This window comes from Semicossyphus pulcher, unplaced genomic scaffold (genome assembly GCF_022749685.1).
Source record: "Semicossyphus pulcher isolate SPU_LCO1_2020_fin unplaced genomic scaffold, fSemPul1.0.p SCAF_18, whole genome shotgun sequence".
In the NCBI taxonomy this organism is placed as follows: domain Eukaryota; kingdom Metazoa; phylum Chordata; class Actinopteri; order Labriformes; family Labridae; genus Semicossyphus; species Semicossyphus pulcher.
The window spans coordinates 23,542,822-23,565,256 of record NW_027211691.1 but is presented as its reverse complement, the minus strand read 5'-3'; the positions used below and the strand labels follow the sequence as shown (position 1 = coordinate 23,565,256).

Here is a 22,435-nt window from a genome sequence, read left to right as displayed (position 1 = left end):
GAATAGCGCGAAAACGACGGCGTTCTATATCTGGGTAAATCTGACCCGCTGGCTGTTATAGGTATAAATGACTATTTTCAAAATTTGGCTTCATGTTGACATTTTTTAACAATAGGGGGCGCTACAGAACACACTTTTAGGAAAAGTACAATCACAAGACAGCTGCGGGGTAAATTTTACCCGTTGGCGGTTCCAGTGTTAAAGCGACAGCGCTGACTGAGGCTGTATGACGGCCTGCACAGAGCACCAGTGTGAGAAACATGAGGAGTTGCCTTTATTCATAGGACAGCTGAAGAGAGACAGGAAATGTGGGGAGCAGAGAGTGGGGGGTGACGTGCACCAAATGATCGGCAGACCGGGAGTCGAACCTGCGATCAGTACGTCGAGGACTGTAGCCTCTGTGGGGGGCTTGCTCTTTCAACTGAGCTAAACCCAGTGCCCAAATGAGGAGTTTTTAAAACTGTAAATTATGCTAAGCTACTCCACAGGTATCACAGAGTGAAATATGAAGCTTGAAATACATCCACGATCTATTTGAAGACGTTACCTTGGTTACAACAAATAATTAATTTTTAGTTTAAGCCCTCCATCCATACAACAGGACACTGCATTTTTCACGCCATACAACCTTAAGGCTGAAGACTTGTTATGACTTGAGTAATCAAGCACAACAAGATAAAAGCATTCTGGAGAGCTGGCTTGAAATCTTTAACGCGGCTCTTCGTGTGATTGACTTTCTGCTGCCACACATTCACACGCTCCCATCCACGCAAGCCCTGATATACATTCATGTGCACACACGTACTGGATGTTGAATGTCAATCATCTGATTGATGGGCAGGCGGAGAGCTGCCTAACCTGATAAATATCAGATTAGAAATATTACACGTCAATGTATAGACTTACATCTCGTACAGCATGTGTAGAGCGGCTTTATCTGCATTAAGCCCCTGAATCAACATCTAATAGAGCGCGAGGTTCTATGTGGAGCGGCCGTTCTATCTTTTTAAACAATCTGCTCCGGCACACTTTGTTATCAGGCCCAGCAGAATGCCAATGGAGACCCTGGGCAATGTCAACCCCAGTTTATTACCTTAAGATCATTGTAAAGATACTGAACAAAATGACTGTTTGCAAACCACAGAGAAGGGCCTTGTCGTGGGCCGTGGAATATCTCCGCTCTCCGTCTCTCAATCATTTCTCCCACCCATCCCCTCTCCTCATTCTCTGTCCGCCGTCCTCTGAAGGCCAGCGCAGATTGTGCTGGGCGAATGTGAGAAAGGAAACGGAACAAGAGGAACGGCGCAGGACGGAGGTGGAGGAGGAGGAGGGGAAGGGTAGGAAGAGAAAGAAGGCCATGTATTCTGCTTTTGTTCTCATTATTCCTCCCCGGTTGGGCGATATCCAGGCCGCCAGTGTTCCTCGACTGGGGTTTGGTAGGAGGGTTATCAGTGGGTCCGCTGGGGAACGTCTGCAGCTTGTCTCCCTATCGCACGCTCTCAGAAGGCGGGTGGAGGAAGGAGGCGGGTGCAGTCTAGCCCCGATGTATGTATGGCGGGTCGAGATGGCTTCCCTCGCAGAGTATGTTAGGGAATGAGGAAACGATGTCTCTGGACATGAATGAAAGTACCCTGACCTTCATGCTGAAGTGGCGCCAGACAGACTGAAGGGAAATGTGTGTCACAAAAAGCAATTTTGTTGTGGATAGCAGTGCTAACTTTAGTATCTGTGAATCTGATTCCACAAAAATAATGAAAACCCATCAAGAAAAGTCACAGAACAACAGCTGAGCTTTATACAAACAGATGTCTCACCACATCGACTGGGACAGCTTCACAGCAACTTTCGAACAGGGCGTTTTGATGTCGGCTGGGTGTCTTTGTTGGCTCCATAAACAAAAATACAGTAGCTGCATATTTTTCCACTTCTGTGCCTGTCTGTCAAGCTGTTTGCGCTGAGGAAGGCTTCGGTTCAAAACATAATGGAGAGTTTGATATAGTTTTTGTGTTTTCAGCTTTTTGGCTCTGTCTGCTCCTCCGGCAGATGTTCATAAAGACAGTTTACTTTCACTCCTACAAGCCCATCCCGAAATGCACTGAGGGCGCACATTCCAACATCAGACAAAGGAGCTTGTCAACTGTTTTTTTATTAACAGCAATGTTTTGTTGTATCTTACGTTCCCAAAGTTTAGACACATGGAAGGAAGTGAGTCTCACAGCTGGTTGCAGAACACTGTAAGCTAACTAGCGAGAAAGCTAAAACTTAATTCCATGTTTGCAAATACTTCAGGAAGAAAAGAGAAATAGAAAATAAAGGTGTAAAAAGTGTACATTAGTCCCAATTTCAGGGCTGTAACCAATCAGTTTTGGGCTGGTTCATCAATCCAGAAAATATTAAGCCAGAAAATAAAGTAGCCCGTCTTCAGGTAGCATGCTAGCTTCTTCAGGTTCTAGCTAATAACCTCGCTGACCTGTATTTTGCCTACATCAGGCCTATATTAAGAGCTGTAACTAAGGATTTTTTGGTTGGTTTGTTGGACTAACAATCCAGCTAATATATTCAGTTTACAATTATACCCTTTAAACAGAGAAAACCAGCAAATTCTTGCGTTTCAGGAGGTTTAAATTAACCTAGAGATTGGTCATCGGTTAAACGACTTTGGGGATTCTGAGCAGGCTGAAAGACGTCGAACTGTCTTAAGGATTACTGCTTTTCTTTAAACAGAAAAATCCCCGCTGCACACACCTGAGTGTTTGTTTACACCCTCTAGATGTGATGGTGAAGTGGAGTTTGGGCAATCTGGAACTCACTTGCTTAAAAGTTTTTTATATCAGATGTAGTTAACGTGACAAGACTAAGGGGCAAACGGGGAGAGAGAGGAAGTCAAGGAGAGGTAGAAACGTCCTGTCAGAGCAGCGTCAGCAGTCAGGCTGGGAGACTGGCCCATCCATTACGCTACCTGTCTTCCAGAGGCAGCCAAGGCATGCCCTGCTTTCCCCTTATGAGGCAAATTGCGAGCAGTGGAAGCTTGGGGGTTAGGTCCCCTCTTTCTCTTTTCCCTCATGCGTTGCAGTTTATAGCACTCCTCCACCCCCACCTCCCCCTCTTGCCTCCACGTCCCATCCCCACCCCCACCCCCCTGCCTGTGCCTACTTTGCTTGCACAGGCCTGAGCTGATATGCATTATCGCTGGGCTTTTCGCTGAAAGCCAGTCACTTTGCATGTGTCCTCTGCCTGGCTCAGCACGGGCAGGGGGAAAAAAAGACTGCCGGGTCAACAGTGCGTGTGCTGATGGAGGCAGGTGAAAGTGAGATGGACTGTCAGGCTTCTTAATAATGCCCGTAGAGAAATAGTCTCCCAGACCGCCACTCTCCACTTTCTATAAGCCGCAAATCTCGTGGCAGTAGCTCTGTTTCCTCTCCAAATTTGCGAGATGACTGGATGATTTTTCCCTCCTCTCTCTTCCCCTCTCTCCAGTATTTTCCCTTTTTATTTTCATCCCCCAACTCCCAGCGCACTCGACTTTATGAATTTACTTAATTGACGCTGGTGAGGAGCATGTGGGACTTTGAGCTATTGATTTGCTGTAGGCTTCGGCGTACTTGGAAATACCAGTCGGTCTCCTGGGTGGACTCATGAAGCTTTCTACCTCGAGTCCCCCAGCACTGGGAAGCCGGCCTTTTCAATAGATTTCTTCATAATGTCACTGTGGAAAGCTAATGCTTCCACTGTACGGAGGGCTCCAACGTCCCCAAGGAGCGCTGGCCCCTTGACCACATTTGTCATACCCTGGAAGCCGTATAGTACAGCTCCATGCCCTGATAATTCTCTTGACAAGGGACCACAACCAGCAGTTCGTCAGCTAAAGCTTTATTTTGCTACGTCAAAAAATGTCACAGCCGGTTAAGAATGCTATGGTGCCTCATGTAGCCCGGTGGCTACGACAAAATGCCTGCCTCTTTCCATTTGTACTGTATGAAAGTGAAGTTGAAGGAAAGGACGAACGGAGACTTAAAGGGAATTTACAATCTCTCACAACTTGGATCTCATTCCTAGCCTTGGCCTTTACTTCTATTGGCACAAAGTTAATTACTTAGATTAAAATAATTATGGTAATTGCCTCACTAACGCCCAAGTTTAAGCACGCTAATTGGGATGTCCAAAAAATGTAAGGATGGGAGGGCTTTCCGGACCCAAATTTTGTACCCATGAGTTGCACAAAGATACACATCAAATCAAAAGAAAACTCCAAGGCGCTCTCTTTTTGAGCAATTTCTATGCATTCTTTGTCACACCATTGTCACGTTAGACCCTGAAACCAAGCAGTTTTGGCATCGAGCCTTTATCACAGAGAAAAATAGATCCCAAGGAACAACAGGGCCTTTTATACTCATATTCCACCGAAGGGAATCTTCCACTTGGCCAGGGTGGAGCTTTATACGTCGAAACATAAGGGCCTGTTGTTCCATGCGATCAGTCAGAATCCTGGAGGAGTTCTTGATGCCAAAAGAAGTTTGTTAGAAGGTCTAACAAGGAAATGCGACTATGATGAAGGCAATTCATGGGCAAAAAACAGATTTCCTTGGTTTTCTAGTAAAAATAGTCCCTTCCAAACATCCATCACAGTTTACAGACTGTCCTGTTTAGAGACTGTCCTTGTTCCACGTTGACCTACCGCACTACCCGTTGCTGTTGGCACACAGTTTTATTAGCAATTCTGATGCACTCTCTTTCACCTCTAAATAAAGTTTATTTCAACCTTCCTCTTCTTTCCCGGTCAAATATCATTGTGTTTTCAGATCCCAATTGACTGGGTGATATAAATGATGAGCCAAGAACACAAATCCAAGATGCAATAAACCGGAATTTTCCTTTAAAAAAATGAAACCGGAGCAAGGCTGCGTGACCGTGACAGAGAAAGTGCCAACGACAGAATGAGCGCTCATGTTCTCGGCCGTCTTCCTCCAACGCCTGTCGCTGGAGGTGATTTTAGAAAAAGAGCCACAGGTCTCGTCTTTCCCTGTTCGCCTTCTCAGGGAGCACCGTCGTCATAATGAAGGTGTGTAATAGAACATGACACCATAATTATATTCTCCCAGTTAAGAGGCAGTGTTTACAACAAGCACAAGGCTGCCTTTATTTTCCCCCTCCTTACGCACACACTCACTCGCTCTTTGTCTCGCTCTCTCGCCTGCCCCGTCTCCGCTTCATATCATGTGCCATTTAATTGCATTAAAAAGAGTGCTTGATGAAAAAATGAAAAAAGTAAATTGCTTTAAATTGCCTGTCACAGATTGTGTGGAGTCACCGTGGAGCAATAAGACTTGTGCATTGTGTTGTGGTGTTGGGTAAGCAAGATTAATGTGTCTGCTGCCAATTTTCGAATGGCCCGTGATTCTACGCTCAAAGAATTGCCTGGGATAACATTTTGAATCAGAACAATTAGCTATTAAATGTATCTATTGGTTTTATCGAACACAGGAGGATGAGGATAGAGACGGGGACACAGCGAGTCGCACAAATGCATTCGTCAATACATATTGGATCTGGCCAGCTAATGGCCTTTTCAGTGCACATGTGCTATACACAAAGGGCCTGTGTGGCATTTTAGCCAAATCTAGACTTGGGAATGACCTCTTAGAGTAGGCCTACTCTTCTTCTCTTCTTTCTACCGTCTTCTACCTCTCCCATGTTCCTGTTTTTTTCCCCCTAACGAGGTATATGAGCAACACGGCGAAGCACCCTATCGCGCCCGTTGAGCCGAAGACTTCCACAGCAACCCAGAAAGAGCCCCGGGGGTGCAATTAAAAGTGAGAGAGGAGAATGTCAGCCAGGGCGACGAGCGAGGGAGAAGAGAGAGGGGCGAGGGAGAGAGATGGGGGAGGTAGGAGGGTAGAGGAGAAGGGTTGGGCACTGGTGCCACAGGTAACGTGGTCGTGTTACAATCCACAGAGGAGGCCCTTAAAGGCTGCTAATGTGTGGAGGTGTCAGCGGCAGGTTGTTCCACTATCTCTTCACTCTTTGGCCTCCCTGCATCCCCTCCTCCTCACCTCACCTCAGTTTGTTAAGAAGACTCAGACACAGAGTAGGCGTCTTTCACACTCCATGTTATGCTGCTCGCTGGAGAAATTTAGAGGTAAATCCCAAGTGTGAATCAGGCAACCGTGCGGCTCGACCCAAATCTCGGGCTCTCCATTTGTCTTATTGCCCATGTGGGTTAGTGGTTCACAACCGAGCTGGAAAAACAGGCAAATTATCAAAAACTGGGTGGCTGGATGAACTTTTGCTCTCTGAATGTAGAAAAACAAGCCTTGTCCTTGCAGCAAAATGGATACAGATGCGACCAAACAGGAAAAAAAAATCCCTCGCAACCTGTCAATATATATTGATCTTTTGTTTAGCTGAGAAACACCGTCTAGACACACTGTCATATTGTCTTGAAAATAACGTCACCCCATTGCAATCTGATGTACAGATGCACACGCCTCACAGATTAAGGAAAGGAAATTGATCACTAAAGGGAGATTTCAGACAGATGGGGGATATTACCACAAAGGAAAATAAAGAATGTCTATGGATCGAGGAGGGCAAATTCATCATCATAAAACGCTGGCGAATAAACAGCTGAAATCCCCAGTCAAATTGGAATGCAAAGCCGATCTGAAATTTCTGACTGAATGTCAGCAGTGCGAAGCAAAACACAGGAGTCCTCTAGTCCAAATTAGGATTCAACCTACAACACTGGAATCGCACCAAGATTCAGTTCTCTGGCTGCCTTTCTGCTTCTAAATAGCACATTAGCTTTCACTCCAAGATGTTTACACCAATTTTCAACTTAACAATCTACTTTACAGGATGTTAATTAGGGCTACCGCCTTCGAAATAGTGTCCATGTGACTATCGTTGTTAGCTTAACCCTTTGCATGTTTATGATATTAATTTAACTGTCCACATGTGTAATTTTGGGGGCATCTGGAAGTACATTTTACTAGTGCACACATGAAGCAAGCTGCCTGCTAATGATACTGCTAACTGTACTGCTAATGGCAAAAGAGGTCATATATACAGTTCTGAATGTGTCAGAAAAACTAGCAAGGAGACTGGACTTTATTTGTGTCCCTTCTGTGTTTTAGTTCTCCAAACAGCAGCCAGGAGACCTCTTTTTTTAAAGTCTGACTAAGCTAGCTTAAGCCTAGCTCATAGCTGCTAACTAGCAAACGAATGAACTAGTGAGCAATGTTGTGCTATGGTTGCATAAAACAGGTGTTAAAACCAGTCAAGAAAATGTACATGATCCTGAGCTTACCTGGAAACCTTCTACTGACTACTATAACCTAAGAATGCATTGAAAACATGTGCTTCACTGTGTCCGTGGTACTGCCTCATAGCTGAATACAGCAGTAGTAGCGCGCACAACTCCAGTCTTTGTTTCAAAATAGCGCTTCGGGTGCACGGTAGACAATCACGCATTCGTTACCCACGTTAAACTGAGTCATCCATGTTTCTGTGAGTGCTTGAGCTTTTGTTTTTCTACAGCCTCATAATTTTCTGTAACTCCCACATGGTAAACATTCACTTCCCATAAGAAACGTACGCCAGACGCCGTCCAAACATGTGTTACGTACCAGGCAATCTTTCCTAGAATAGAAGGGTCCACCAAAAAAGCTAAAGATAGGTATAACAGACGCTCATACTTCTCATCTTCAAACGTGTGTTAAACTGTTAGGGTGCAGCTCTAATGTTATCTGCCAACAAATCTGTTGAACGGCAACAACAAGGACACTTCACAAAACCCTCAAATTGTGGTATGTTTTCATACATGACAGGGAAATGTGAGCACATGTCTTTGTCTGCATGGCAGTAATCCAAACAAATTAGCTCATACTATCCCTGTCAGAGGCAGGGCTGTGCCCACAACATTCATCCCAGCGCACCGCTCCAGAGCTCACTGCAAACACATTACCTTGCCTCGCTGCCCAAATGCATACCAAATAACCCATATAAATCATACAATCTGGGCCAAGTCAATGAGAGCCGGCTATTTTCCCTGTTTTCTAGTTATTTCCACTGTGCCATCGTTCAGCAGAGCTCGCATCACTCAGTCCGAAGCTCTCACAACTACCGTCGGAGTGGCCCAGTTTAGAACCCACAGAGGGTTCCTGAAGTAACCCTTCCTCTAGTGCACTTGATTTTTATGTCTGCACAGTCTGGACTAAATTGTGGGCTGCCAGCTCTCCGCACTCGGCTCTGTCTTCCAGCTCACTCCCTTTTTCTTTCTCCCTGTTGTCACTTTGACAAAAGCAAAGATGGGCTTCTATGAACTTGCACCAGCAGAGTTTATGGCTGTGTTTACCATCGAGCGACAGCACAGTTGAAGAGGATCCTCTCAGCACATTATTTTAACGGGTCCCTCCTCTCTGAAGTCACTCCGGATTCTCTTAGTATATTAGGGCAGCATTGTTTTGTTCCAACTCTAGTGCCAAATAACGGCTTTAAGCCCTGGAAAATGTTTTTCTTGAACTGTGTCATCATAAACAACAGAGGCTCTCACTTTTTTAGCGAGCACTTTTTTGATTCCACTTCTCAGAATTAATTGACTAAATGGGAGCTTAAAGTCATTATCTCCCCTCGCCAGTTTTCCAATCCCGCGCTAGGGGCTAATAAATGGAGGTTTGATTCTGCTAAATGTCCTCTCGCGAAGATTAATAACGCCTAGTACCCTGGTGGCGGGCAGATGTGGTCATCCTTGCTCGACGGCTGAACAAATGGGCACAAGACATCCTCGCACATAAAGAGCAGAGAAATAATAGCTTAATGGCATTCATCCGGTGACACGATAGCAGATGAGACATCCTTGGTTGTTTGCTTTCCTGTGTGTTCATCAGAGCACATGTTTTGTCACCGGCGGCCGAGGGGTCTAACGCAGCTGACAATGGCAGAAAGGGGGAGGGAGGGGGGAGGCTCAATGGAGAGGTCTGCCGGCTTCCTGCTTTCCCCACTGTGGCCTTTGTGGCAATACACTGGTGGCTATGGGAGCCTCCGTCTCTATGCAAATCAGTGTTTGCTTCCCAAGTGTTTGTGTGTGCCATGTGCAGTCGAGCACAGGAGTCTGTTTTCTGTACATTTAGCCCCGCACTGTCTGGAGCTAAAGGCCACCGCAGAATCAATGCAGGAATAATACTCACAATAAATTGCGTAATTAAAAGCTGTTATTTCTATATCAATAACACTGTTTACACCTTAATAATATCGCCGTAGCAGGATATTAGATCACGCTGCAGATGTTGCTTTTAAACGAATGGTGCGTCTCTGGAAGCAGATGCATTGATTGGACTGCATAAAGGTCAAACTTGCCGCAGTGAATTGAAAATCAGTGGAGGAGTTGTGTTCCCACGTTTGTCTCAGCCTCCCCGTTGTGACAATTACATGAGAGGGAGAGACGTGGAGGCACATTTCCATTCAGGCGCGTATCGACTGTAGCAGCGGGTCAGCGGCGAGACAGCTACAAACACAATCGTCACACAACACTAAATATTACATGGAGGTAAAACAAAGACATCACAGACCTAAAATATAGCCCTAATAAAAGGCTGTGCAGGGGAAACGTCTGTCGCCCTATGCTAAGATTAATGACCTTGCCTGGAAGCCCACCATAAAAACACACAGCAACACTTAGGTGCACCTGTTTTAACATTATTAATAGCAAAGGCTTTACACGCTCTCAAAAGCTAGAGATGTGCGCTGAAACCTTGACTTTTGACTCTTGTTAAATTGAACCAAATTCTCTCAAACTGCACCAAAGAAAAACCACTGAGCCATTTGAGTGTTCAGAAAGCCGTTTGTCACTGGCAGGACTTCTGCCAGGGTATCAGCCCTGCCTGGGGATGTAAAAGACACGAGAATAATAAGAATCGTTTGAATACTATTTAAGAATGAGCCGCCCAATTTGTGATGGCATCTGAGTTTGAATGCCTCGTATAAATACATATTCCTTTAGCTCGACTCGAAAATGAAAGAGGGATATTCGCTGATATTATTTGTTCAGTACATTTCTGAATGATCCTGCTGCTACAAATGAGGGCCTTTCTTCACTGCTCTCAATCCAATCACGCCAAAAGGGATTCAGGCGTCCTCCGAGATGAACAACAGACGGCCGTGATCTCCTCTGACCTTAACTGTGACTCATGTTTATTTACCTCTGCTAGTTATCCCTGAGGGACGGCGGCCTCATCACTGAAATGAGCGCCGTGATGGGCTGTTTTTTTATTGCCACTCCTGGGAGCGGACAACTCTAATGAACAAAGAAGCCTGATTGATCCACGTTAGCATTTGATTCCCGAGCGCTGCCGAGACACACGATCCAATATGCCGGCATGCCATTGGAGAACCCCTTGAACTTTGCTGTACACACATCTTTAATCACACTCACCTTTTCTCGTGGCTGGTGTGACTTCCAGCTTATTTGTAATTACCAAGCTCCTCAGGGGGGTTGGCTGAACAACAGGGCCCGGCCATAGGTCAAAAAGAGACAGCGTAGCCGGCCATATGGGCTCCGGGGCCCAGGGGCAGAGAGTGGGTGGACGGCGGCGTTGGCACCGGGGAAGTTACCAGAATGGTCAGAGCAGGAGATTGAATTATTCGGAGGCAGGAGACAACCTTATCGAGCAGCGGCCACATTGCACTGACGTTTGCACCCCAGTTTCTATTTTCCATTTCACACCTGGACTATTGCCAGATAGGATATGTTCAGCCACCTCGTTTTACCCCCAGAATTCACCAGTCAAAAGAGGGTATACTCTGTTATCTATCACCACCTTACCACCCGCTGCTCCCTCCCTTCCTCTATCCCCAAACCCTCTCCTTTCTACCCCTCCCCTGCCCTCCCCCTGCTGTCACCAGTGCGCCAACAGCATGGTGTTATTACAGATAAACAATCAATACTGCATTAACGTGTCCGCGGAGGCTACCTGGAGTTAAACAGGCAGACGAGGGAAATAATTCAACCCAATGTCATGGGCGGACTTCGAGCAACCAATCTTGCTCATGAAGTGGCAAAAAAAACGATACATATATACAACTCAGGCCACTTTCTTTCATTATCCCCAGCCATCATTTCTTTGTGTTTGAGGTCAGCAGATACATTTCTTTTCCTTCCTCCCCTCACTGGTCACAGAATGGAACCCCACTGCATTAAAGAAGTAATACCCTACTTTATAGCAAAGGTGACCACGGATATTGGAGAGCAGGGACCCATACGATCGATTTGCAGCGAGGAATGGAAATTTTAACATGATTCCCAGCCAGGCATTTTAACTCGGGAGTATTGGACCCTCTCTTTTGATGACTGCTTCCAATCCGACTTACTACCCCATTTCAAATTCTGATGACGTCTTCATCTGAGGGAAAGGGCAGCGAGCGAGAGTAAGCCCTGGTGCCCTGCTGATCACTGTGTGGTCCTGCTCCTCTGTTCGAATGCTTGTGTGCAGCGAATTTGCATCTACATTCCCAACGCTGCCATTGAAAAATAGGCAGCTTTTTGTTTAGAACCTCTGTGAAAAAAAATGAAAACAAAGGCGTTCTTATGAGGAGGCCCAACAAATAGTCCCTCTCCCAGACTGGAATTAAATACTCCTCATTCCTTCCTCATTCATTAGCCCCCACGCCCACAACCCGAACGCCGCACGGGGGTATGAAATACCTCGCAGACAAAATAAAGGAGTTGGACTTGGCTGAATGATTGCGGAGACTGTTTACTAATACTGCTGCTCACTCTGCTTTATTACAGAGCGCCAGGCTTTCCATTACTGCGAGGGGAGAGAGAAAAGGGGGAAGAGGCAAAGGAGGAGGAGGGAGCGGACAGAGAGAGAGACTGCCAATGTCAGATTAAAAGAAGACGACGAAAAAAAAAAGAATGGCTCAGTTGATTTACACCTTCATTACTCTCCCCTAACTCTGCTTATTGCAAATCATGATGCTGCTTTATGAGCTGAATCCTCTATTACGACAAGGCCGGGAAGACGCTGCTTTAGTCCATAAAGCAACCGTACAGTAACCGCCACCCGGCAGCACGCGGCCCACTCATCCTACCACCCAGCTGCCGGGGAGGAAGGGGAGGCGAGCGATATGGAGAACAAAGCCGCAACTGAGACTTGCTCAAGCGCACAAACCCCTAAGCTCTCTGTCACGAGTACACAAACTCTTTACTCAAGTAGAAGTACGGATACTTGTTGACAAAAAGGGGTAGAGTAAAAGTAGAAGTACAGATTGAACCTTCTTACTGACATATAAGTGAAAGGCTCTGAAATGTAAAGGTGTCCTTCTGAGGGACATTTCTCCCGGCTGTTTCTCAGAAAGCACAGGTTTTTTGGGGTAAAAGGAATACTGTGATAAGTGAAAACTCTTCCTAAGGACTTCCCATCTCTGCTGTGGACGACACATCCAGATCTCTCTGAGTCAGATGTCTGGGAAGCATGACTTGTTGCAGCTCTGTGGCTATGTCGGGAAGGAACTCCCAGCGAGTGTTTAATGTGAAGCGTCATGTTTAAGTCAACAAACATGTAAGGCACTGGAGGTGTGTTTACAATCTCCCCACCACAAAGTGAGGAGGTGCTACTGATGCAAGCGCTTTTGGGGAATATGTGTATTTAGATAGAGAACATTTTTACTCTTATTTATTGAACCAAGGGGAGTTCTCGGAGCACGCCAGCATGTCTTGCAATGATTATATCTTTGTGTGTGTGTGTGCCAAGAAGAAACGGTTGAGGAAGCCGGGTGCAGGACCTAATATAAATCAGCACATAGGTTGAAGCGTGTAGGTGAGCCGGGTGTCAGTGTGCTGATGTAAACAGGGCGCGGGGTGCATGAGGCACACTAGATGGTGGTTTGTTATGTGTATGTAACACGCTGCTCCGGCCTGGCCTGTCTGACTCCCATCTGGAACAGGGTTGACAGAAAAGTTGACAGATGCTTCACCAACGTCCATTATTTATGAGTCTGAGGAGATCCACACTGCATTGCACAAGCTGCTGCAACTGTAGGTCGAGTTCTGACATTGTATTCTGTGTGTGTCCACGCCAACACACATCCACATGCTTGCTTGCGTTTGTGCTGAAGGCTGATGAGTGAGTGGGTGAATGTACAGGTGCACTTTTTGTGTGTGCTTCCTCCAAACCCAATAAGCACTCCACCTGCCACTGCATGTCCAACCTTTGACCTCTGGAGTGTCACTAAATGCCTGGCAGACAGTCGGCCACAGTCGGTCCTCCAAGCTGCATGGAGGACCTTACACCAGCTCTCTTAAAACCCACTTAGAGGCTTACAGCTGGGAGGCCCAACCATCGGATTGAATTAAGGCTATGATTAATTGAATTCTAGTGGTGAGTAACTTGAGTGACTGATGTCTCGCAGGACCAAAGGTCTAGACACAATGCTTCAGAATAAAGCTATACTCATTCATTCGGTGACATCACAGGCAGTTACCGAGCGCCTCAGGCATGGATGGTTGCCTCTAATATTATTGCTCTGAGTGCCGCTTGAAGCCCAATACCACCGGCAGCACTGCTCCTGCTGCTGAGCGCGCCAATGTTAATAAGAGGCACAATATAATTAATACAAATGGAATGTTTAATGCAGTTTTTCCATTTCAAAGAAATTCCCCTGGCATCTTTGCCAACAACTCTCTTGCATTGTCCTCGGGCAAACAATAACCCAAGTTTGGCATTACCTTCATTAGATCAAACTCAATTATTGCAGAGCGCTTGCAGCGCCTCTGACACAGGGGTGGACTGTCGACTGAGGCCGCTCGCCTGCCCGCTCAGGAAACTCCAACGTCCTCTGTCAGGTCCTGCCCCATTTGTGTTTGATGGACAGCGGCGTCAAACAGTAATTGGAGGCCTGAGAGACCCGTACACATCAGTTTGTCAGTTATTCATGTCAAAGCACTGTGTGCAGCTGTTGGGGTTCTCAAAGAGTGACCTTTTCCTCAAAGGGGACAGGTTTCCCCTCCTGCCTGAGAGACGCCCTGGGTATTATTCGGTCCAATACAGCAGTGCGCTATTACTGCGTGTCCCATGTTGCTGCAGAAATCTAGGATTGTGTCCTTCCCTGAGGAGTATACGATCCCAGATTGGTAGGCACGCTTTGATTCGGCAGGTAGTTTGTGCGGGGAGGTCTTTCTATTCCTCTCTCTCACAATGAACCATCCTAATGTTTTGAGAGGTGGCAGAACAATGGCAGAAACCTCTCTTTCTCACTCTCGGGATTGAGAGTAAATAGGACCTTTGCTGTTGTGTTTGCCTGTTCATTTACAGCACCTCAGAAATACAGCTTGCACATTGTACCTCTACGGGGAAAAAAATGAAAAGAGAAAAACTCACAAAGGCATTCTGCAGGACAATGGCGCAGTGGAGGAAACAGGCGCACAATGGAGTCCAGATATCATTCACAACAGAGACAGGAGACCATTATCCTCAGAAGGAGGGGCCCATCTGAAGGTGACAGGTTTGGGAGATGGAGGAATTGCGCACCCGGTTCTGCCACCAAGACAACAGCCTCCCTGAAGCCTAACCTATAAGGACAGGTTTTTGCAGCGCCAATGCCCGCCGGGTTGAGGTGTTACACGTCATCTGCAATAACCTGGATCATTACTCCTGGAGGCTGTTAGAGGGGAAAATCACATCACTCTGCTTTCAGCGCTTGCCAAGAAAAATTGACACGCTAAAAGTCACACACCTCAATATGCACACACACGCACAAAGGCCCGGAAACATCCTCACCGTCTCCTGCACTCACAAACAAACACACATGTAATTACACACCTGCAATCTATCACAGACTGTCAGTGGTGTTTGGGGGGTTAACATGCGAAGTGGCATCCCAGCAGTGTCCCGCCAGCCAGCGTTGCCTGAAGCTGACAGCTCTCACTGCGGCTGCCTTGCAGGAGTAAAGTAAGCATCATTATCGCCTTCCTCCCGCCATACCTCTCTCCACTTGGAACAAGCTCTTTGGAAGCTCTCCCTTCTTTTATCCACCACCCGACCCCTTTCCCTCCACTCTCTGCCCTGTCTTCATTGTACTCCAGTCAGACGCTAATGCTCCTTGTCCTGTGGCTGGACTCTCTGATCTCCTATTACCCTCTCGTCATCCTACAGTCAATATTATCCCCCTCCCCCTCCTCCCGTCATGACCAATCCTCACCCTCTCCTCTTTGCTTTCACAAAAGTCTCAAAAGTCAGACAGACCGACGCCCCCCCTCCACCCCCGCCCCATTCACTCCTTCATGCACTTGTTCGTCTTCCATACACTTATTAACTGGCTGTCATGTTCAGCAGCCTTCCCCAAGACAGTGTTTAGCGTTCCTCAGTCCACTTACTGCAGCCGGAGTTAAGCCTCTGGGCTTTGCACAGACAGGAATCCAACTAGAGGGGGAAAGGCAGGACCTGCGGACATGATCTGTCTGCTGCATTCACTCACACTCTTCCTGCTGCACCAGTTGCCTCCAGGAGGCTTTGTTTTCTTTCCTGTATGACAACGTACAGTAAGAGAGAAGCAGATGACCAGATTAGGACAGATTGAAAACTAAAATGTTGATTGATGAAGGGTTGGAGGACGTTTGGACATTTTCCGTATGTTTGATGGTGTTCCTCAAGTTTGAGTTCTTACATGCACCTCAGAGGTTTGATGCTACCCCCCACAATTAAAAAAAACGGATGTAATTGACTGATTATTACTCTGCAATCGAAACCTCTGCATACATTGGTTATTTTGTTTTTTGTGATGCCATTTCTTGGAGTTTCTTCAAATGCTTTATATCCCAATAATCTGCATAGCTTAAGCTGAAAGGTTAAGCAAATCTTTCTTTCACTAAAATCAGCTTCATCTTTACCTCTGCCAAGGAAGTATTACTGTCGCCCCTGCTGGTTAATCTTTATGTCAGCAGGGTGTCTGAAAAACGAACAAAATTTCCATGAAATTTGGTGGCGAGATCACCCCGGAGCCAAGTAACAGTTGATTAGATTCTGATAGTGATCTGGATCTGTGATTTCCACCATTAGATGATTATTGTTTTTCCCCCTCCACATATTGGATATAGAGATTTAATTCCAAATCCAATCCAAGCCCTGACGCTACACTCGCAGGGTCAGAAAATCGATTTCACCTTAAATTTAAGAAAGAATGAATGTTCGGCGTCCTTGAAGGCTGCTTCCTTCTAGTTTTTTTTTGCTCATATTTTAGATGACACCCAAACAAAATTGTACTCCTGGGCATTGTGTTGTAGCTACAATACCGGATTTGTCATCTGCCCCCGTCCTCCTCCACCCTCCTCTTCCCAGGGCAAATAGTGTAAGGAATGAGACGTGGCTGGTGGATATACTTTCATGCCCCTGCTTTACCAGTGTCATTTCGGCATCTCTGAAATTGTGCCACGGTCTACAGGGCTTTGTTGTAAATCACTATCTCTCACTGTCAGACTGCAGTCTGCTGTACTCCGTGCATGCCGGGCTTTCTGCTGCCTCCTGGGTGACTAATATATCTTGTTAAATTGTGCTGAGAAGCGTGTGGAGAACTGTACACCTTCCCTCTTTGTACTGTGTTTGTTTGCTTGCATTTGTGCCTACTTCAAAGTGTGTGTTAGTCAGCGCGTCTGTGTCTGTGTGTCTGAGTTTCCTCCTGAATAGGTAGGTGGGGATGTTAAGTTTTTTTTTTTTTTTGCAAATATGTTCACTAAACTCCACAAGTCTGTCAGGCTTTGTTGGTAATTCAGTTAGATTGCTATTCGTCCACCAGCACCAGCAGCAGCAGCACAGGCAGTATCGGAGTTGTGAAGCTATCTCTCAGCCACTTCATAATTAGAAAAGCTGTGGAGCCAAGCCACAGTTTGAGGGGGAGCGAGGGAGAGAGTGAAAAAAAAAGCTGTTGGCAGACTGCATTATTCAACATTGGCAGCAATTTACTCTGTCTCCCACCCCAAAGACATGAATCTAAGTGATTTCATAGTCACATCCGTCCTAGTGTGCCACACTGTAGAAAGATGGACTCTTCTCTTATCAACATGCACTCCATACTATCTGCGTCATCCAGCACGGTGCACACACGCAACATATCTCTGTCCAAACACTTTTGAAAATGTGTATATTTCCGTGTAATTGTTGCACAAAGCAGGGAGAGATAATTACCCATTGTTAAGCGAGGTGTGAACTGTGTGATCAGAAAGCATAACAGGCCTTTTTGGGAGGTTTGAGGCTGACTCGCCCGTTTTGAGGACCCACGAGACGCCTCAATGACTTTTTTATTTTATAGTGAGCAGTTTATTTGTCTGAAATCCCACCTGTTTTATCACCTTTCTTATTTATTTATTTTATTCAACTCTTTTCCTTTTGTTTAGCCCACATCCTTTCTTAATCTATTTCACGTATTTGAGGTGTAGCAAATTCAGTCAGGGGCCGGGGTTGACTCTCCAAAAGAAGGTGACAAAAAAAAGGTAACTAGACGTCACAGTGTTTTTCCCGCTGCGTGTTGGTGGTTGAGAAATTCATGTTTCTGTATTTTGGCTTCTGTGCAATTACAGTTGTGACTGCTCCGTAAATAGGCGTCTCCAAAGGGAATCTGTCTCATTAGTGAGGGGGCAGTTATTAACTTCCCTTTGTGCCTGCAGGAAATTTGCACTAATGGTCACGAGAAGCCACGAGAAATAAAAGAGAGTGTCACGGTATATAGGGGTTGGAAAATGGGAGTAAAAGCGGACATTCTTCATAAAGTGGCTAAACCAGTCTGGCTTGTGCAGCAGGGGGCATTGTAAAGGAGAAAGGAACTAAAGAAAGGAGCAGAAAATAAAAGAATAGAGAGGAAAAGAAAAGAGGGAGGACCAGTTGGCTGAAAAAGAAACAAGCAGAATCTCCAGATAAGTATTTGGCACGAGAAAATCTTTGCAGGAATCCCGGAGCACTCGCAGCAAATACAACGTCATGATTTATTATCACATCATACAGACCGTGACTAATGCACTCAAACAATCAAGGTGCATCTAGTGAACTACAAAGCCCAGGGGTGCTCTCTCAGTCTGCCACTGACTTCAAACATTCTCAGCACACACACACACACATTAGAGCCACTTGCTGTGTGCATGTAGGCTCAACAAATGTCCACAAGTATCGTCAGAGGAAAGAGGGCCGCGGACATTCCCACAGGGGGTTGGAGTGTGCTTCAGCAGCAGCAGCAGCAGCCACTGTGGATGTGATTTTATTAGCTCCAGATGCCGCCGACAAGAGGACTAGAAAACGTTCGATATTATGAGCAGGACACATCAAAAATGATGCTGCCCATCTGGAGCACAAATAATGTAATCAACTCGGGTCACCGGTCATCAGCGTCGTCTGGCCCGCCGGGTAAACCCACCATCCTGTGACGTCAGCGCTCACAGGGACGGGATGGGAGCTTTTTGGACTGTCCCCTAAGCTGCTGCACATGACCCGCACATGGAGACATTTGAGGAGAAAAGAAAGATGCAATGTGAGGGACTGTCTGTGCCAATGAGAGCTCTGATTTCAAACATGCTCATGGCTCTGATGTGTCTATTCCCCGGCCTGTCAAATCAGCTCGGCGATGCAACTTTGAACATCTTCATACAAACCATAAACACAGAAACACCTCGTATGCGGCATGTTCCCTCACACACATGCACACCCAGAGGATCCCCTTTAAATATTCAGCACCTGCCGTGTTTCCTGTTCGACTTTGATCAGCCACAGATTCTGCTCTGTCCCTTTCATCTCTGAACTTCAAAACCATGCGAGTGAAAAACCTGGACCACAAAACCTGTCCTGGTTCAGACAATCTCTGTTTCAACCTGCTCGCTGCCTTATAATAACAAAACCTATTTGTTACACATATAAAGCTTCTTTCTCAGAGCTTAAACCTTCTCTCCTGATAAGCATAAAAACCCTGTTTGTAATCTAAAAAGTATGTGTGCAGAGGAGTCATTATTGCAGAAGAAAAGTCCCGGGGTAGTTTGACAACTCCCCCAAACAACTTCTTGGCCCGCTTCAGGCACATTTCCTCAGGCTTACATTGAGCCAGCGCAATAACTAACATGGAGCAATCAGCAGGCAACAGGAAGGACAGTAAAACTTTCCCGAGGACTCATATGCAATTTTCAGGGTTGCACAAGCTCCACTACACCTCTCCCCGCCCTCTTTGTGTTTTGTCAATACCTGCAACTTTGAGCAAAGAAGCCGAGTTAATTCTTTTATAGCCCCATGCCTGCATTATTCAGCAAGTGCATTAAATATTCACAGCCACATCACTGATATCATCTTGTAGTCAATAACGCTGGAGGACACGTTGTTTTAGAGAACTTGAGTCAACTCCAGGAGTGGTTTCCCCTCCAAAATAAGGGTCTTTCAGCTTAACTCTTTACCAAAAAAGGCAGCAGGGCATCACAGTGCGACTGCAGGCAACCACAGATAGACAGTCATCCGCCTTTATCAGAGCACGCTGTCCCACCTGCATCGATTCGCATCCCGTGGATTTGCCACTGGCTGCAGCGAGATCATCGGTGTAAAGGGGAGAGAGGGGAGGAAGAAAACAGCCTCACAGATTCATTTAAGCTCCCTTAGAAACGCCGGAAGTTTCATACATGTAAAAAATATTAAGAAAATCTGCGTTAAAGGGCCAGGCCGTGCATGCTCGCATCGCTGGAGCGCGTCAGGGCGAACGCACTGCGCAGAGCAGGACCTCTGTACCAGGGCACGTTTAGTTTCTGCAGCGACAAAAACATAAAAATTACGCGCATGGATGACAAAGAAATAATAAAAGTTTGACTGGGGATTGACCCTCGCTGTAAGTTGAATGCGAACAACTTCCGATTCCAACTCATTGCCAATGCAAAACCCCGGAGCAAATCCAATAATTACTCGATTTCATTAGAATCTACACAAGAGATGAAGCTCTTATATAAGCCGCACAACTATTTCGCATTAGTGTGTGTGAGCTACCCAGAGTAACCTCGGCTCGGACATGTCCAAATAGGCTCTGCAGAAGAAGTAAGTGCTCTCTCTGCTCGAGCCGCTAAATGTGCCACAAATGAGAGCAAATTTCCACAGCGAATGTAAGTAAGTTGTAAGCAATGACTCCGCTCACCTGATAATGAAGTTTTATTCTCGGAAGGCAGTTTTTTTTCTCTCTCCCCGGGGTTGTGAAGGCGCAGCGTCGGGTGCAGAGTGTATCCGTTCGCTGCAGCTTTTGTTGCCCGTTGTTCCACCTCAACTGCGCGTCTCAGTCGCGCTGCATCACTTCTCGCTGTGTGTGGATGTCAGGGAGGCTGAGAGGCTGTGAGGGGACTCAACCCTCCCATTGGCTGCCATTCACAAGTCCCCGGCAGAACACGGCGCGAGAAAGGAGGAGAAGGAGGAGGAAAAAAAAAACACGAGCGATTAAAACAAAAGGAAGATGGAATAAAAGGAGATTAGCGCTCCGGTGAGGGGGGTGCGTTTTAACTGCCAAGCGATGTTCAAGTTTAATAATAAGAGCCAAACGTTTCTGTGCACGCGCTTTCTTTACATTTGCATAATCCCTGATTAATAGTTGCAAAGTCAGAGGTTGAGTGTGGGCTTGAGTCAATCAATGAAGGGCTATTTTTGTAAAAGCCTCCAGTTAGACTCCCTGCGTCTTAGAAAAACATAGAGCCGTAGATCATGTGCTATTACAATGGCTTATAATTAAATTTCGGCGGCTTTGTATGTATTAAAGATTATATTAGCATGTGTTCGACATTACCGTGCTATTCTACTAATAAAAATAATAATAATTTCCGGTTTAAATCACAATCTAGTGATATTGTCACAATTTATTTATTGTATTTTGCATCCAGCAGAGTTTCAAACTCAAAACACAAAAGAGTTGCAAGTGAACACAGCCAATCAAATCAATGCACTTAATGAATATTATTGGGGTTGCAACCATGACAATACAACTAACAGCCTACTAAACTTCTGTTAATGAAATAGTGTTAAGTAGATGTAAATATTAAAGAAATAAAAACATTGATGTATTTAAATATAAAGAAAAAGAACGATATATCTGGCCTTTCTTTACACATGTAAAAATACAATTGTAATCATATTTTACATTTACGTAATGACGTTATAGTGACGCATAATGAGGACGTTGACCTTGCCGCTAGTGCTATTTGATTGGTCGGTTGATTCTTACCGTTGCAAGCGTCATTAAATGTGTGGGACAACATAAACATACTTTTAACAGTTTCTAGTCATTTTTTAGTTACTGCAAGGGACGAATCAATTCGGTGAAATACATTCAACTCGTCTTAATCAGCTGATTATAAACCGTGTTACTTTTCACATCCATAATAAACGAAGGAAAGTGGATTATATCGGTGGCTACATCACGAACGGCTAATTCCGAACGGCTAGGATGCTCACGTGGTGGAGGCCTGGGCCAAGGTGGAGGATAAAGAGGACGACGAGGAGGGCGGTGAAGAAGAGGACTGTCTGACCGAGCTCTATTGATACAGTAAGTTAGCGCCGTTAGCTAAACGTAAGCTACTTCTGTCATGTGCTGTGCAGTATGCGCCTCAGGCTAACGTTAGCTACAGCTGGCAGGTAGCCGCTAGCTAGTTGTTGTTTTTGTTGTCAGTGCTACTACAGTTGTTTTTGCTCACAGCTGAAGTATTTTGTAAATCCACACATGCTTTTTTGTCCACTATGGTTTTGATTCCTGATTTGATTGTTTCGTATGAAAACCTTAGCTTAAATTTAGCATTGTACCCACACTATTTTAAGTACAGATCTTACTAGTTCTATAATTGTAAACATGGCTGCAACTTCTTCGTTATAGGCTTATTAATGCTAGATTGTGTTGACATAGTTCATATTTATAGTATAGTTTAAGTTTTAAATGCTCTGTAACATCTGACCTTAATGACAACCGGTAACAGAGATCCCTTTTAAATCTAAGATACTGTTATGCATACTTTAAGATGCAAAGCTGCAAATAAAAAACGAGAAGAATGTGTCAATGCAGTAATTAGAGGGAGTGAAATTACATCTGGTAAAAATACTACAATCTGCTACAACAATCCTTGTGTTTTGTTGAACGGTGTTTAGAGACATGTTGATTAGATGTTATGATCATTTTGGAGGCTGTAGTTGGTGGTGTTGTATTGTATTGTGTTAGCATGAAAGGAGATGTACTAGTGAGTGTGTAGGCTAAATTCCACCTATAAAAGCCAGTTAAAATCAGCATAAGCGGTCCACCCCTTCTGTTTGACTTGCTTTGGCCTTACCACTTGGATTGTTTCTTGCCTGTAGCTGACTTAAGTTTCTTAAAGTCACTGTTCTGTGGGTGGGAGCTGTGATTTGCAAGCAAGACCCGTTGAAGTGAAAATGTGATCTGCTGTACACAGTGCATTGATGTCTGT

General features: G+C 45.5%; 1 protein-coding gene across 1 annotated transcript in view; it reads right to left on the bottom strand.

Moving 5' to 3' along the window:
- The window catches only part of LOC138595654 (cadherin-6-like), a 70,090-nt gene extending 49,776 nt beyond the window's left edge, over positions 1–20,314 (bottom strand). The window contains exon 1 of the mRNA XM_069666994.1: positions 20,137–20,314. The gene's annotated coding sequence lies outside the window, so the exon portion shown is untranslated. The remainder of the gene's footprint in view (positions 1–20,136) is intronic.
- Positions 20,315–22,435: the final 2,121 nt, after the last annotated feature.